Here is a 14,598-nt window from a genome sequence, read left to right on the forward strand (position 1 = left end):
TACTTACGGACCCGTTAATACCGCACCCGTTAAAACAAAGTTTACGGAAACTTTTGTGAATACCACGTTGAATTTTCACGGACGTTAGTTAACGGATGCTTTGTGAATAAGCTCCCTGATCAACAATCTCGTTATTAAATTTGAATAGTAATAATTAACTCGATGAAGGCTCGTTTATCATTGAATTGAAATTAAATAACTCGAATTGATATCAAACGATATTCAATTCTCACTTGTTATGAATCCTTCGAGTAGATGTTTTTCCTGTATTGTGACGTCATACAGATAAGCCTTGCAGCCGTGACTGATATCGATTGCATCACGGATAGTCGATGCAGGACGATCGCAATTGATTGTATTACACAATGTCATACAATTTACTTGTATATATACTATTATGTATATAATAAAAACTGGTTAAAGCTAGCTCAAATCGTTAATGTTGAAAAAAAAATTTAAAACCCATTTTTAGGAGAAGTTGATACTGAATCAACTTAGGTAATTGAACCTTTGACGCGATAATAAACGTTCTGCTTCACGTCGTCTGAACGAAATGTGGGGAGAAATGTGTAAGCACATGCCTTGCCCATTAAAGTATAAGCCTGGTATCTGAGGGTCTTGATAGGATTTAAAAAATAAAGAATAAAGGCCAAACAAAATAATAAAAAGAGAAAAATTTGCAAAAAAAAAAAAATAAAATAAAGAATAGAAAATAATGTGGTGCAAAAGTATACAGAACAATTCTGTAAAATTAACAAATTAGGTAATAAAATACTGATTACAGAAATGAGGTTTGTACAGAATAAAGAAATCATATAATTATAGAAATAAATCAATACTAAAATGATTTTAATGAAAATCTTACAGAAAAAGCACTATTTGTAAAAGTAAAGAAAAATGCTATGAATATATAAAGAATACAGAAACTAATAAGGACTTAATAAAGGTTAATGCGATGTAATCACCAGATCAGTAGTTAACTATCTGGTGCTCACATGACATGTAAGTGATGTGGTCATTTTTGTAAATGTACTGTTTATAAATTGTTTAATAACACATACAATGGGATACCATTAACCGTCAAAAATACCACACAGTACATGTACATCATTGTACCACATCAACCGCAAACACTCGACTCCTCCGAGAGAGAAAAAAAAAAAAAAGCAGACATACAAACAAAGAAAAACAACAAGGATATACACATGATCCAGATAGTCTGATTTGGTACATATACAGGATGTGGTGGGGTTAACTAGATTTAGTAGAGACATTCTAACGCGACGGGTTTACTACCCCATGCAAAGATACGATTTTGATACGACCGCTACCAAAGGAGTCTTATGTAAACAAAATGCGTGTCTAATAAACTGTAAAGCCTGTTATGTTTCATTAATTCTTTTTTTTTGTCAATGTAGGGAGATTTTTGTGTTAAGTATGATTCCTTATGTTAACGCACAAATAAAAGGAAAAATAGGGTGTTCATCATTGAGACAGCAACATAACGACACAACATTATCAGTAACCCCTCACACACGAGGGATAACAGATCATTATCAGTAACCTCTTATATACGATGGATTACACAACATTATCAGTAACCTCTCACACACGTGGAATTAAAGATCATTATCATTAACCTCTAACACACGAAGGATTACAGATCATTATTAGTAACCTCTCACACACGAGGAATTACACAACATTATCAGTAACATCTCATACATGAGGGATTACAGATCATAATCAGTAACCACTCACACACAATGGATTACACAACATTATCAATAACCTCTCACACACGAGGGATTACAGATCGTTATCAGTAAGCTCTCACACACGAGGGATTACAGATCATTATTAGTAACATCTCATACGAGGGATTACACAACATTATCAGTTACCTCTCACACGAGGGATTACACAACATTATCAGTAACCTCTTACATACGAAGAATTACAGATCATTATCAGTAACCTCTCACACACAAGGGATTACAAAAAATTATCAGTAACCTTTCACACACAAGGGATAACAGATCGTTATCAGTAAGCTCTCACACAAGAGGGATTACAGGTCATTATCAGTAACCTCTCACACACGAGGGATTACACAACATTATCAGTAACCTCTAACACACGAGGATTACACAACATTATCAAAAACCTCTCACACACGAAGGATTACCGATCGTTATCAGTAAGCTCTTACACACGAGGAATTACAGATCATTATCAGTATCCTCTCACACACGAGGGATTACACAACATTATCAGTTACCTCTCACACAAGGGATTACACAACATTAACTGTTACCTCTCACACGAGGGATTACACAACATTATCAGGAACCTCACACACACGGGGGATTACAGATCATTATCAGTAACCTCTCATACACGAGGGATTACACAACATTATCAGTAACCTCTCACACGAGGGACTACACAACATTATCAGTAACCTCTCACACACGAGGAATTACAGATCATTATCAGTTACTTCTCATAAACGAGGGATTACGCAACATATTATTATCAGTAACCTCTCACACACGAGGAATTACACAACATTATCAGTAACCTCTCACACACGAGGGATAACAGATCATTACCAGTAAACTCTCACACACGAGGGATTACAGATCAATATCAGATACCTCTCACACACGAGGGATTACAAAACATTATCAGTAACCTTTAACACACGATGAATTACCGATCGTTATCAGTAAGCTCTTACACACGAGGAATTACAGATCATTATCAGTAACCTCTCACACACGAGGGATTACACAACATTTTCAGTAACTTCTCACACAAGGGATTACACAACATTATCAGTTACCTCTCACACGAGAGATTACACAACATTATCAGGAACCTCTCACACACGAGGGATTACAGATCATTATCAGTAACCTCTCATAAACGAGGGATTACACAACATTATCAGTAACCTCTCACACGAGGGATTACACAACATTATCAGTTACCTCTCACACGAGGGATTACACAACATTATCAGGAACCTCTCACACACGAGGGATTACAGATCATTATCAGTAACCTCTCATAAACGAGGGATTACACAACATTATCAGTAACCTCTCACACGAGGGATTACACAACATTATCAGTAACCACTCACACACGAGGAATTACAGATCGTTATCAGTTACTTCTCATACACGAGGGATTACGCAACATATTATTATCAGTAACCTCTCACACACGAGGGATCCACAACATTATCAGCAACCTCTCACACATGTGGAATTCAAGATCATTATCAGTAACCTCTCACACACGATGAATTACACAACCTTATCAGTAACCTCTCTAACACCAGGAAATACAGATCATTAACAGTAACCTCTCACACACGAGGGGTTACAGATCGTTATTAGTAAACTCTCACACACAAGGGATTACAGATCATTATAAGTTACCTCTCATACACGAGGGATTACGCAACATATTATTATCAGTAACCTCTCATTCACGAGGGATTACAGAACATTATCAGTAACCTTTACACACGAGGGATAACACAACATTATCAGTAACCTCTCACACAGGAGGGATTACAGATCATTATTGGTAAACTCTCACACACGAGGGGTTACAAATCGTTATCAGTAACCTCTGACACACGAGGGATTACAGATCATTATCAGTAACCTCTCACATAGGAGGGATTACATGTCATTATCAGTAACCTCTCTAACATGTGGGATTACACAACATTATCAGTAACCACTCACACACGAGGGATTACGCAACAAATTATTATCAGTAACTTCTCACACACGAGGGATTACAGAACATTATCAGTAACCTCTCACACACGAGGGATTACACAACATTATCAGTTACCTCTCACACACGAGGGATTACAGATCATTATCAGTAAACTCTACACGAGGGGTTACAAATCGTTATCAGTAACCTCTCACACACGAGGGATTACAGATCATTATCAGTGACCTTTCACACACGAGGGATTATAGATCATTACATGATCAGTAACCTCTCACACACGAGGGATTAAAGTTCTTAGTCGAGTTTATTTTACTGACTGGTTGTAAATACAATCATTGACAATCGTGCTGTGAGCCATCTATGATGATATCTATATCAGTCACGGTTGAAAAGGCTTTATCAAACCCTTAATCTGTATGACGTCATGTCATCGATATCACATATGGTTGCAAAGCAGTATTTATGTAACATTTAATATGTATTACGTCATGTCACGTGAAAACAATCTACTTAGCTAATGTATATAATAAAGGTTTATATAATATGGCGTTTTCAATATTAATCACCGTATCAACCCTCAACCGATATTATTCCTCGAGCAGAGCAATTTGAATACCTTTTTTTATAAATTCATAAAGCCATACGCCCAAACAGCTAAGCACCTCTAACGTCTGAACTATCGTTGTAAACTATAAATGCAGTCGTCGATTGTAATACATTAATATGATAAAGTTTCCTTTTTCATGATGATGCTTTAAATAGCTTCTACAATTAATTGAAAAAGTACTAATTATTCATCGCAAAATAGTGCGACATACGATCATGATGGGGAAAATAACAAACAAAAAGATGACGGAACAAAAATATAAAATTCAATCAACATGCTGCAGTGAAATGGGGGAAAACCCAGATGACATTCCAAATGTAAACAACCAGTTAATATCCAACTCACTATCATATGATAACGAGGATTTAAACAGTTTATTACAAGAAAATTTGATGAATAATATGAATCATTCTTACTTATCGCAAGACTATGAAGTAACGACCACAGTGAGTAGACGAACTATCTAGTGGAATAGACAGATTTAAAAATGAGTTAATAAATTAAACCAAATTGACAAATAAGTTACCAGTTTGAATTCAAAGGTGACACAATTAGAAAACACACCGAAGGAATTAGACGACCGTTTCGGTCAGATAGAGTCAAATAGTCAAGTACACAGTATATCAGTAACGAATTTGAAGCGCAGAAAACCTTTCTATCAATCTTTAAAACTGAGGTGGACAAAATAGCAATGCAGTTGCAAATGTGAATGATGAAACGTTAAGCAAAACTATAGATGAAGTAAAAAAGGAAAATGAGTTAACTGATGTCCATATGACTTCTATGAGAAATAATCTTGTATCTAACTTTTCAGAAAATGAAACTGATCTTTGTTCGAATGTGGTTTTTGAATTCTGTGGTAAAAACTTAAAGATTGAAAAACCTGCTGATAAAATTACAATACTTGGTTCTTTAAGATTAGGAAAGAAAGGAAAACAAAATAGACCAATCCTTGTACAGTTTGCAAATTTTGAGATGCGGGATCTTGTAAAGGAAAGTTCAAAGAATTTGAAAGATTCATCTTTTGAAATATCTGAACAATTACCGTTTGAAATACAAACACGTAGAAAGGAAAAGTTACCATTATTGAAAGAACTGCGCTCCAGGGATATCAAGGCGTATTTTGTGAAGACGACATTTTTATGGGTGGTCAAGAGTACACAAATGTATGCTCCGTAGGGCAGCACAGGGAACAATTGAGCAATTTGAAATGTTTAAGTTGGAATGTACATGGTTCAAGCTCTTTTTGGGAAGATAATGGGTTTTTGAATTTTATATATAAATACGATATTATGATTTTATGTGAATTTTGGTTACAAGAAAATGATATACTAGAAATAGACGGTTTTGTTAAATTATTATGTTTAAATAGATGTGTTAAAATAGTTACTCGACATGAATGAGGATTGGCAATCTTTTACAAAACAAAATTAACTGATGGTATTTCTATGGATAGACAGCTAGATTGTGGCATTGTTATAATCAAACTAAAATATGAATTTTTTTAATACTGCAAATGATATCTACATATTTTCTTTCATGTATTCCACATCAAAATGCAAACTTAAAAAGCAAATGTGATATTGATTTTTTTTAATATTATAGAAAGTGTATGTTTAGAGTATAAAGAAAAGGGTTCATTTTTAGTGTGTGGCGTCTTGAATAATCATATTGGTGAAATTGATGATGATTTTTTTCTAACAATAACTTAGATGTATATTTAGATAATGTACACCACATTGAAACCCCTATTGTTCCGAAAAGACACCCCGTAGACAAAACCGTTTATGCATTTGGTCAAAATGTTTAACAGTCATGTTATAATACTGAACAACGATAGCCAATGGAAGACTAGGATATCGTGTTGGAAAATTAACATTCTTTATAATTAATGGCAAGAGTGTCAATGAATATCTGTTTGTTTCACCTAGAAATTATAAACTTATTAGGAATTTTGATGTCCTGTACTTTAACGAGTTTTCTGATCACGCACCATTATCATTCGAACTTAAATTTCGAAATTGTAGACCAGAATTCTCGTTTTCAAAGTTTCGCAATGGCATAAAAAGATCTAATGGATAATTAAACATACTACAGGAACAAAATAATTTGTTGTCTCCAGTGAATAATATTACTGATACAAATGACTGAAATCATGCTGTCAACGAGTTCACAAAGATTTTGTTTGATAGTGCACAGAAAGGTTTTGGCAGCACCTTGCAATTGATATTACGTAAAGATGAAAATAAAGTTAGACCTAACAACGAGTGGTTTGATAATAAATGTGCGATCGCACCTAATGATTTTCATGTTGCTAGAAATTTATTTCTTCATCACCCGTCAGGCATAAACTGAAAGGCAAACGTTATTTCACGAAACAACTATAATAAAGTGAAATAAAAAGCACAATTAAGATATAAACGTCGGAAAGGTATCGAACTCTGAGATTAAGCTATTACCGAACGAGAAAGTTCTGGAAGTCAATAAAATGAAAAGGGAATTATAAGTGTAAAGTTGATAATGAAACCATGATGAAACATTTGTGTCGATATTAGGAGATATTTCGCAAGATCTATCCAAAGAAGTTCGTAATCTCTTAGACGACAATACTGCATTTGACAGTATGAAGGTTAAACAATTAGACTCTGAAAATTACTGTAGACGAGGTTATAGCAGCGATCAAATAGATAAAGTCCGGTAAAAGATCGGGTAACGATGAACTGATAAGTGAAATGTTTTCTGTCTGTCCCTAATTAATTGCATCAATATTAAAAACTCTTTTCAATCATATTTATTCCTCGGGAATATATCCAGACTCATGGTCGAAATGTTGAGTGGCTGCTGTCCAAAATAGTAATGATCTTTCCGCTCCTAATAACTATCGACCGCTTGTATTAATCAGTGTTTTATTGAAGCTATACATTATAATTTTGACAAATCGTTTACTCAATTGGTCCGACGAAGAAGACAAATTTATCGATAACCAATTCGGATTTAGACCTGGCAAATCAACTGTTGACGCTATTTTTGTTCTACTTTGAATAAATTCGCATACACCACAAAATAAACAAAAACTGTATTGTTCGTTTGTGGACCTCCGCAAAGCGTTCGACAAAATTAGCATAGTTCATTAACTATTACGGAGTGGTGTTAGCTCAAAGTTTGTAACTATGGTTAGATCAGTTTATTCTTCCGTGAAAATGCGTGCCAAAAACTGGCAATTTACTGTCCGACTCATTCGAAAAAATTTAAGGAGTAACACAAAGGGAACCCTCATCACCTCTACTTTTTTTGTTTTCTATTATTGACTTGATTGAAGACATGAATATTAATCCTTCAGTTGATATAGTTGATATAAATGAAGTTCTGATATACTTTATATATTTTTCAGACGATACTGCAGTTTTTGAAAAAATGGCCTGAAGTTCTACAGGAACTACTGGATATACTTATTTACTGTAATAAAAGGAATATAGAAGTGAATGTTAAAAAAACAAAAGTTGTTATATTAAAAAATAGCTTGCTACCGTTGAATGTACAGACTTAGACTAACTACAAGGAAACACACAAACCAAAATACCTAATAACAAAACAAAATATTCACGCTATGTAAATAAAAGCAAGAAAAGAATAGAAATATAAAATTAAATTTGACCAGCTAGTTTTTTCGTAGTTCATATGTTTTACAAGAAAGTAATTTCGATCAGCCTACTACACATATGAAAACCATATAAATTTCATTATTGAAGGCCGTACAGTAGCCTATGATTACCTAGTGTGACTTCATTTGAACTTTGGTGGATAGTTGTCTCATTGACAATCATACCACATCTCCCTTTTTTTTATAATGATATAGATAATGCAAACGCCAACGAACGACCAGGGAAACTTTTTATAGAATAAAACTAGTAACAGTAAAAATTTCATCAAAGTACAAGGCTATAATAAAGTACACCGTAGGTATCTTAATAAAGAATAACCAGTGGCGCTCAGTCCAAATCAAAAGGAAAACAAAACTCTTTCAGAATTTGAATAGCATTTAAAGTAGGAGTTTCTAAAAAATGTTACAAATCGTGTAAAGGGGCTTTAAATGTGTGCCTGGGTAAAAAAAAAAACTCACAAAAAGTACACAAATAAGTTCATCCACGAACTAAACAAATGGAATTCGAAGCAATAAGGTTAAAGGAGAAGTATTTATCGTACGTTACAGCTGCAGACGATGTCTATTACTGCAGCATTAGAGGACAGGTCGAAACCGTTCTAAGATCTGCTGACAATTTTTGTTTTGAAATATTGATATTCATATACCAATAATTTGGCTACTAATGTGGATTTGGTATACATATCCAGCAAACGATAACATTTGAAAAACATTTTTTAAATGTCATATGGACGTCTTTCTAAAAACATTGCAAACAGATATCATTTGAACATCATAAAAATGTTTATTTTATTGTTTTTGAAATGTTTTAATTCTAACATTTAAGTAAAATGATTTTACAACATCGAAAACATATTATTGTTAATATCTTTTATTCACGTTCTCAAACATTGTTCTGAATTATACAGTTCATATTTCTATTATATAAAGAAATAATATTTTCTTCATTTGGTTTTTCATTTTGTAACAACATTTAAAGTAAATTTTTTCCAAATATCTAAAAAACATTCTGCTAAAATATGTTTTGCAGAAAATATAATTTTGTTACTTGCATAAAATGTTTTATAAAGTAAAATTAAAATGTTTTACATTTAACATCTGAAAATATCAGCTAAATGTTTTCTATAAAATATTTTGACATACACTTTATTATATATTCTTACTGATATTTTTTCAACATTTTACGGATATATGAATAAAATTTTATTTGAAATTTGTTCAAAATCCCCAGACAACGTTTTGTGGAATTGGCTAGTTGTTTTTTTCCCCAGTATAAGATATAATACTAAATGTTAGTATCAATATCGTCAAGGATTTGTATAACAAGATACTATACAAATACTTGATATTCTTCTAATATAAAAATTCAAACTTTAAATTACTTTTCTTTAATTTTTATTTTATTCGTTCGTTCGTGTATATTTTAGAATGTAGAAAATGAAAACTGTTGATGAAATGTAACTGTAATTCCATTTTCGTATCGTTATGCATTACGGAATCTGACATTTTCCGGGATTGGTGCAAAAGTCGACTGGTTTGTTTTATCACCGGGAACCAGTTTGCGGAAATGCAATTTGAAATGTAAAATTTGAAACAAAAACAAAGAATATCAACAAAGAGAGCGAAGAAAATTGTTTCTTACTCACTTGGTAAGAATGATTTAACTCATCAGATGAAACTTGTGCATTCCTTTTGTGTTTCAATCATAATCGGAATCAATACATCTGTTTTACAGGTGCGGATCAAGGATTTTGAAAATGGGGGCCCTGCCCCTGGAAAGCAAACGTTTAGAGTGATACTTGTAAATAGTCTATGCATTTATGTTATATGTAGCTCCATAAGGGGGGTTGGAGCCCTAAATCCGCAACTGTTCTAGCATCTACGTACACCAAGCATGAATTTGTTTATTGATAATTATATAAAAATAAGGAAATGTGCCTTGCGTGTTTGATAATTTGCCAGCTGCAATGAGACAACTATCCACCAGTATTCAAATGACTTGGATATAAAAAATTATATGTCACTGTACGGCCTTCAACACTGAGAAAACCCATACCATATAGTCTACTTAAAAAGGCCTTGACAAACAAAGTGTGTTCTTCAACACAATTATCACAAAACAACTAACAGCCTAAAGTTATAACAATACACATTATGAAAAGCAAATATGACAGACATAAATCAACAACAACTGTAAATAGATACATGGACTAGTTCAATATGCACGTTTAAAATTTGGAAGTGGCACAGGTACTTTGGAATGTCCACAAAAATTCAGGAGAAACACATTTTTTTTTCGGTAAGATTTTCATACAGGATAACTGTCATTTCATATTTAATTCAAATATTTAGCATAAACAATACATTAACTTCAAGATTAAGGACATACAATACAGAAAAGATCACTGGATTTTTGAATAAATTATTTCTTGGTGACAGAATAGAAACAATTTGTTTATTTAAATCAATTTTTAGTCCAACAGTGTGCTTTCATAAACAACATCTTTGCTTTCCTTTGAAAATGCTTTCAAATACAAACAGCCGATTCGGTGACACATGTGTGTTTAGCAACATCATGAACACAATGCGTAAAACTTGGATAAGTTATTATTTGCTTCTACTACTATATATATATATATATTGTTTAAAGAATAAAGATTTTGTCAATATCTTCACATTTTGAGACTACTGGTTATTTGTTTCAAAACTTTTAAGGGGAGGGGGGGGGGGGGTGTATGTCCTTCAGGCATCTTGATTCGTTCTCTAATAAAGGAATGTTCAAGAAGTTTATTTGAATATACGATTAATAAATTGTTTATTTAATTATTATTTTTCAGAAGCATGGCACAGCGAGAAAAAGATAAAGACACTACAAAACATTCCAAGTGATTCTGAATGAGACAATTGATTGACTTTTTAAATGTATTCTTAAATAAAGCAAATAATGGATGCAAAATAGTGTTTTGCTCTTTACTTCTTGAGCCAATTATTGACTTTGGATGTAATTCTATTAGAAGTGTAACATTTTTGTTTAGATAGAGGAGTTATATTGAAAAATCTGAATTTTGGATACAAGTTTTAGTCAATGTAACCTCAACTTTAAAATGTATTTAATAGATTGATTGATGTTGACTTTATGCCCAGTGGCAAATATTTCATGCATGTTCAGAATGACATGTGCATGATGTGTATAAGATGCATGTATGTAATAAAAGTTGAGAGTGAAAAACTAAACATTTGTAATGTCTGTCTGTCCATCAATCTTTGTCCAACAAACATTTTCATTACTGTTTTCCCCAAAACTGCTGAACAGGATGAGTTCATATTTGATGAGCTGCTTGATAGTGATGAACTGTGATGTGTGAACATTTTTGTATCTGTCACTCATATACCCGTTTCCAGTTTGCTTATATTTCAGTATGTTGAATGAACTCAATTATTCATGACTTCTATTGATAACGCTGCTGAACAGAATGACTTCATATTTGGTTAGTGGCTTAACCATGATGAGTTGTGTCTACCATTTTGGATATGTCAAAATTTGTAGATACTTCCCGTTTTCGGATACTTTGAATTGTGAATTTGCATCTGCTTAGCAAAACAACTGATATATTTTTGTCCGTATATAGAATTAATCTGTGTATCTATTAAAGTAATGAATTGTTATATAAAAATGCAGGAACTCAATTAAAAGTACAGAAAATTTTATATTGATATGATATAGATATAAACCAAAAACATCTTCTTAAAACATTTTGAAAACATTTTTTAGGCACAGTCGCACTTGAAATAAAATCTCCCCAAAACATTTTGTAACATTATTTGATGCTCATGATGTTTTTCAAACGTTTAGAAAATATTTCGAAAAAATATTTTTGAAAAGATTATATAAATGTTTTCTACGCCATTGGTTTTCGCATTTTAATTATATTATGCCAATATTTTAGAAAATATATTAGAAAATATTTTTGCGATACTTTTCCAACCATACACTTTATATTTTTCTTACGTTTTTTTGCGATATTTTCATGACATTCGACATAACATTTTGATAACATTTTAAAGATATTTTTTTGTTTGGTGGGTATGAACGATTTATACTTGCCCGACTCTCCATCATACTCGTCGTCCATGTCACTTATACATATGTAAGATTTATACTTGCGCGTTTGTCCATCATACTCGTCGTTCATGTCACCTTATACATATGTAAGATTTACACTTGCCCGTTTGTCCATCATCCTCGTCTTCCATGTTACCTTATACATATGTAAGATTAACACTCCATGTCACCTTATACATATGTAAGATTTACACTTGCCCGTTTGTCCATCATACTCGTCGTCCTTGTCACCTTATACATATGTACGATTTACACTTTCCCGTTTGTCCATCGTACTCGTCGTCCTTGCCACCTTATACATATGTACGATTTACACTTGCCCGTCTGCCCATCGTACTCGTCGTCCTTGTCACCTTATACATATGTACGATTCACACTTGCCCGTTTGTCCATCGTACACGTCGTCTTTGTCACCTTGTACATATGTACGATTTACAGTTGCCCGTCTGTCAATCTTATTCATTATCCATGTCACCTTATACATATGTACGATTTACACTTTCCCGTTTGTCCATCGTACTCGTCGTCCTTGTCACCTTATACATATGTACGATTTCCACTTGCCTGATACATATGTACGATTTACACTTGCCTGTCAGTCCATCGTACTCGTCGTCCTTGTCACCTTATACATATGTAAGATTTACACTTGCCCGTTTGTCCATCATCCTCGTCTTCCATGTTACCTTATACATATGTAAGATTAACACTCCATGTCACCTTATACATATGTAAGATTTACACTTGCCTGTTTGTCCATCATACTCGTCGTCCTTGTCACCTTATACATATGTACGATTTACACTTTCCCGTTTGTCCATCGTACTCGTCGTCCTTGCCACCTTATACATATGTACGATTTACACTTGCCCGTCTGCCCATCGTACTCGTCGTCCTTGTCACCTTATACATATGTACGATTCACACTTGCCCGTTTGTCCATCGTACACGTCGTCTTTGTCACCTTGTACATATGTACGATTTACAGTTGCCCGTCTGTCAATCTTATTCATTATCCATGTCACCTTATACATATGTACGATTTACACTTTCCCGTTTGTCCATCGTACTCGTCGTCCTTGTCACCTTATACATATGTACGATTTACACTTTCCCGTTTGTTCATCGTACTCGTCGTCCTTGTCACCTTATACATATGTACGATTTACACTTGCCCGTCTGCCCATCGTACTCGTCGTCCTTGTCACCTTATACATATGTACGATTTACACTTACCCGTTTGTCCATCGTACACGTCGTCTTTGTCACCTTATACATATGTACGATTTACAGTTGCCCGTCTGTCCATCGTACTCGTCGTCCTTGTCACCTCATACATATGTACGATTTACACTTGCCCGTTTGTCCATCGTACTCGTCGTACTTGTCACCTTATACATATGTACGATTTACACTTGCCCGTTTGTCCATCGTACTCGTCGTCCTTGTCACCTTATACATATGTACGATTTACACTTGCCCGTTTGTCCATCGTACTCGTCGTCCTTGTCACCTTATACATATGTACGATTTCCACTTGCCTGATACATATGTACGATTTACACTTGCCTGTCAGTCCATCGTACTCGTCGTCCTTGTCACCTTATACATATGTACGATTTACACTTGCCCGTTTGTCCATCGTACTCGTCGTCCTTGTCACCTTATACATATGTACGAGTTACACTTGCCAGTTTGTCCATCGTAATCGTCGTCCTTATCACCTTATAGATATGTACGATTTCCACTTGCCCGTTACATATGTACGATTTACACTTGCCCGTTTGTCCATCGTACTCGTCGTCCTTGTCACCTTATACATATGTACGATTTCCACTTGCCCGTTACATATGTACGATTTACACTTGCCTGTCTGTCCATCGTACTCGTCGTCCTTGTCACCTTATACATATGTACGATTTACACTTGCCCGTTTGTCCATCGTACTTGTCGTACTTGTCACCTTATACATATGTACGATCTCCACTTGCCCGTTACATATGTACGATTTACACTTGCCTGTCTGTCCATCGTACTCGTCGTCCTTGTCACCTTATACATATGTACGATTTACACTTGCCTGTCTGTCCATCGTACTCGTCGTCCATGTCACCTTATACATATGTACGATTTACACTTGCACGTTTGTCCATCGTACTCGTCGTACTTGTCACCTTATACATATGTACGATTTACACCTGCCAGTTTGTCTATCGTTCGCGTCGTCTTTGCCAACTTGCGCACTTAATGTAGTATTATTACATAATGTACATACTTGTTAGAGATATCGACAGTTTTGCATATGTCATATAAAGAAAATCTGTTAAGTGTTATTTTGAGAGGAATAAGATAATTTGACAACAGGCCAGGATATGAACACGTTATCTTTTCCAGTTCAGTAAACCAACAAAAACCATTATGACGTCATCTCTGATCTGTCAA

The sequence above is a fragment of the Mytilus californianus genome, unplaced genomic scaffold, assembly GCF_021869535.1.
Source record: "Mytilus californianus isolate M0D057914Y unplaced genomic scaffold, xbMytCali1.0.p SCAF_3, whole genome shotgun sequence".
Taxonomy (NCBI): domain Eukaryota; kingdom Metazoa; phylum Mollusca; class Bivalvia; order Mytilida; family Mytilidae; genus Mytilus; species Mytilus californianus.